Source organism: Xenopus tropicalis, chromosome 3, assembly GCF_000004195.4.
Source record: "Xenopus tropicalis strain Nigerian chromosome 3, UCB_Xtro_10.0, whole genome shotgun sequence".
NCBI lineage: Eukaryota > Metazoa > Chordata > Amphibia > Anura > Pipidae > Xenopus > Xenopus tropicalis.
This window is the reverse complement of record NC_030679.2, coordinates 127331304-127336855: the sequence shown is the minus strand read 5'-3', so window position 1 is coordinate 127336855 and position 5552 is coordinate 127331304.

Below are 5552 nucleotides of genomic sequence, written 5' to 3'. Positions count from 1 at the left end.
CTGCTGGATGGGGCATCCCTCTAGTGGACATAGACAGACATTGCAGTTTAAAATATGAACGCAAACCTCAGTGCTTCTATTTAAAGTGCCAATCTGTTTATAAAAGAAGTAGAAGAATAGCAGGGACTTAAACTGTTTCTCTACTATATAGCAAGTTAGATGAATAAAGCAAAAAGTATTTTATTATTTTAAACATATGTAAACCCATTAAAGGGGTAGTTTACCTTTAGATTAACTTTTGATATGATGTAGGGATTGATATTCTGGAACAATTTGCAACTGGTCTTTATTTTTTATGTTTTTTTTTTAGCTTTTTGTTCAGCAGTTCTCCATTTGGTATTTTGGCAGCTATATGGTTGCTAGGGTCTTATTTACCCTAGCAACCAGGCAGTGGTTTAAACGGGAGATGGCAATATGAATAGTAGAGGGCCTGCATAGAAAGATAATTCATAAAAAGCAACGATAACAATAAAATTGTAGCCTCATAGTTTTTGGTTGCTGGGGTCAGTGACCCTGGTTCGAAAGCTGGAAAGAGGCAGAACAGAAAGGCAAATCATTTACTATAACTTAACTATAAAAAATAAATAATGAAAACCAGTTGCAAAGTTACTAGGAATAGGGCATTCTGTAACATACTTAACTAACTTCAAGGCGAACTACCCCTATAGGAACAGCCCTTTCAGTTTTAACGCTTCCTTCAACTGTGGTTTGAGCTTATTCCAGCAGGGGGAGCCTCTGTCCCATTGTACAACCCTGCTTTACCTGACCAACGCAGTAGGAAAACCACACCAAAGCATCTACAATGGGAGGAGAGCAGCATATGAAATAGGGAGAATCAAACCCCTATTTATATAGGTACTTGCTGGGTGTAATATGGCTTACAAGCTGATTGGTCAGATACTTCCTGAAAAGTCAGTCAGTGTATGGGCACCTTGGGCCTGAGCAGGGGGATGGGTGTATAAGGGAAGGGAAATGAAAGGAAGTGGAACAAGGAGGGCAGAATATAAGTGAAACAGAGCGAGAAAGGGCAAGATACATAAATACGGGTTGAAATAAATCTGAGGACAGTCCTGTGACTGTCACTAACAAGCAGATACAAATGGGTCGGGTTGTGTCACTTCTGGTGCTGGATGTACAAATGATCTTGGCATGTAATTCATCTATAGATGTACCTATTTATGTAACCTGTGGGAATTTTGGACTTGCTGTCATATTCAGGGTGGCAGTAGCTCCAGTGCCAGTAGGCATGCTTGTGCATAAGACTCAACAGCACTTAGTGGAAGTGCAAGGATCGTGTTTTGATGCAAGTACAGGTATGGGATCCGTTATCCAGAAACCCATTATCCAGAAAGCTCCAAATTACGGAAAGCCTTTCTCCCATAGACTCCATTTTAATCAAATAATTCAGGGTTTTAAAATTGATTCCCTTTTTCTCTGTAGTAATAAAACAGTGCCTTGTAATTAAGCCCAAATAAGATATAATTAATCCTTATTGGATGCAAAACAATCCTATTGTGTTTAATTAATGTTTTATTGACTTAAGGTATGACGATCCAAATTAAAGAAAGATTCCTTATCCAGATACCCTTGGTCCTGAGCATTCTGGATAACAGGTCCTATACCTGTACCTTTAATAAATAGTGTCAATAAGCGCAACATTCGTGTCCATGTTAGTGTGAGCACCAGGGTAGGACCGGGGTGTGCAGGGCCCACCAGAGCTGCTGTCCAGGGGCCCCCACAACCTGACCCCCACCCCCCCCTCCCAGCCTGTGTTCATTGCACTTATCTTCAGTACAATCGGGGGAGGGAGATAGGCGGGGTATCGCTGGCGGGGATCGAGTCTGGGTTGGTGGGACCCATAAAGGCCCATTGGGTTTTTCCAAGTGCTCCACTGGCCCAGTCCGACCCTGAAGGGAACACATGTAGGGCACAGAAATGATAGATAGATAGATAGATGATAGATAGATAGATAAATAGATAGATGATAGATAGATGATAGATAAGATAGATAGATAGATAGATAGATAGATAGATAGATAGATGATAGATAGATAGATAGATAGATGATAGATAGATAGATGATAGATATAGATAGATAGATAGATAATAGATAGATAGATAATAGATGATAGATAGATAGATAGATAGATAGATAGATGATAGATAGATAGATGATAGATATAGATAGATAGATAGATAGATAGATAGATAATAGATGATAGATAGATAGATAATAGATGATAGATAGATAGATAATAGATGATAGATATAGATAGATAGATAGATAATAGATAGATAGATAATAGATGATAGATAGATAGATAGATAGATGATAGATAGATAGATGATAGATATAGATAGATAGATAGATAGATAGATAGATAATAGATGATAGATAGATAGATAGATAATAGATGATAGATAGATAGATAATAGATGATAGATAGATAGATAGATAGATAGATAATAGATGATAGATAGATAGATAATAGATGATAGATAGATAGATAGATAGATAGATAATAGATAGATAGATAGATAATAGATAGATAGAAAATAGATGATAGATAGATAGATAGATGATAGATAGATAGATAGATGATAGATAGATAGATAGATAGATAGATAGATAGATAGATCCGCCACACACCGTTCAGGGCTGAAACAGCAGATAAGGAGGTAGAAACAATAGGATTTCTACCTCCTTCTGCCGATTCAGCCCTGACGGCAGATTTTGCTCAGGCGCCTTCAATGGCGCCCGATCAAAATTTTCTAACCTGGCCGATCGGTGAGTCGACCGATTTCAGCAGCTTCCTGCGATATTGGTCGACTCGCCGACATGCCATACACGCACCGAATATCGTACGAAGCAGATATGGGGGTATTTCAATCAAGGGTAAGAGAGGGATATGCAGAAAAGCCGTTACGCTAGCAAACTAAGGTTATTTGCACCCCTGAGAATAGCTATCAGCACAGGGAAAGCTCACAGGTATTTACAATATTTACATTCTCTTCCATGGAGCATCTTCCGCTCCTCTGGGCCCAAGCGCAGGAACAATAAATAATAAATGCAACTTGCGCAAAGAAAAGAGAAAGTAATGGCGGGTTTTTCACGTTTTTTTCTGTATTATGCAGTGGCAAAAATATAAGGATTTTAAAACAGTGCAGGGAAATAAATCAGATATGAATGCAGATATATGTATGTGTCTGAGTACCGATATTTATATATATCCGTTTAGAAAATAACTGTTCAGAGAATTCTTGTATTTTAACCTTGTATAGTTACCTATCTATTCAACAAGCTGTACAATAATAATCAGAAGCTACACGGACCATACCCCCTATAGTTACCTGTACACTAAGTAAATTATCAACATTTATCTATACAGTGATGTTGGTAAAAGCAAAAATATTCCTTATTTAAAAATGATTGAAATGAAATTTTGAGCCAGGGATTGGCACAGAAGCTTATTATAAATCGGAACTACATTTCTACCAGTTATATACTAACAGCAACTATTATTATTAGTATTACTGTTATTAATCGCAGATAATTACAACAATGGATGTAGAGTTATGACCAGATATATATTTCCCATTCTGCACGCCTTTTGATTGGCTGTTCCTTTGTCCCATCACAGCAGAGCTGAATGGGGGTCTCATAGACAGTTGGGGGCCCCTAGGGAAGATTAGGGCGAGTGGTTCCTGCCCAACCAAAGGGAGTGGTATTTACAGACAGGAGAGCAGACAGGAGTATGTGGGTGGGATGGCAGGAATCCTCCCCAATCCTTCTGAAGAGCTCAGCCCAAGTCTATCCCCTCCCCATGGCAGGACACAATGAGCTGCCCCACCCCGCCCCCCATGGTAAGGCACTACTGCCCCGCCCCCCATGGTAAGGAACTACTGCCCCACCCCGCCCCCCATGGTAAGGCACTACTGCCCCACCCCCATGGTAAGGCCCTACTGCCCCACCCCCATGGTAAGGCCCTACTGCCCCACCCCCATGGTAAGGCACTACTGCCCCACCCCGCCCCCCATGGTAAGGCCCTACTGCCCCACCCCCCATGGTAAGGCCCTACTGCCCCACCCCCCATGGTAAGGCACTACTGCCCCGCCCCCCATGGTAAGGTACTACTGCCCCGCCCCCATGGTAAGGTACTACTGCCCCGCCCCCCATGGTAAGGAACTACTGCCCCACCCCCCATGGTAAGGTACTACTGCCCCACCCCCCATGGTAAGGTACTACTGCCCCACCCCCCATGGTAAGGTACTACTGCCCCACCCCCCATGGTAAGGCACTACTGCCCCACCCCCATGGTAAGGCCCTACTGCCCCACCCCCATGGTAAGGCCCTACTGCCCCACCCCCATGGTAAGGCACTACTGCCCCACCCCGCCCCCCATGGTAAGGCCCTACTGCCCCACCCCCCATGGTAAGGCCCTACTGCCCCACCCCCATGGTAAGGCACTACTGCCCCCGCCCCCCATGGTAAGGTACTACTGCCCCGCCCCCCATGGTAAGGTACTACTGCCCCGCCCCCTATGGTAAGGAACTACTGCCCCGCCCCCCATGGTAAGGTACTACTGCCCCGCCCCCCATGGTAAGGCACTACTGCCCCACCCCCCATGGTAAGGTACTACTGCCCCGCCCCCCGTGGTTAGGTACTACTGCCCCGCCCCACGTGGTAAGGAACTACTGCCCCGCCCCCCATGGTAAGGAACTACTGCCCCGCCCCCCATGGTAAGGCACTACTGCCCCACCCCCATGGTAAGGCACTACTGCCCCACCCCCCATGGTAAGGCACTACTGCCCCACCCCCATGGTAAGGCACTACTGCCCCACCCCCCATGGTAAGGTACTACTGCCCCACCCCCCATGGTAAGGCACTACTGCCCCACCCCCCATGGTAAGGCACTACTGCCCCACCCCCCATGGTAAGGCACTACTGCCCCACCCCCCATGGTAAGGCACTACTGCCCCACCCCCCATGGTAAGGCACTACTGCCCCACCCTCCATGGTAAGGCACTACTGCCCCGCCCCCATGGTAAGGCCCTACTGCCCCACCCCCCATGGTAAGGCACTACTGCCCCGCCCCCATGGTAAGGCACTACTGCCCCGCCCCCATGGTAAGGTACTACTGCCCCGCCCCCCATGGTAAGGTACTACTGCCCCGCCCCCATGGTAAGGTACTACTGCCCCGCCCCCATGGTAAGGCACTACTGCCCCACCCCCCATGGTAAGGTACTACTGCCCCGCCCCCATGGTAAGGTACTACTGCCCCGCCCCCATGGTAAGGTACTACTGCCCCGCCCCCATGGTAAGGCACTACTGCCCCACCCCCCATGGTAAGGCCCTACTGCCCCACCCCCCATGGTAAGGTACTACTGCCCCACCCCCATGGTAAGGCACTACTGCCCCACCCCCATGGTAAGGCCCTACTGCCCCACCCCCCATGGTAAGGCCCTACTGCCCCGCCCCCATGGTAGGGCCCTACTGCCCCACCCCCCATGGTAAGGTACTACTGCCCCGCCCCCATGGTAAGGTACTACTG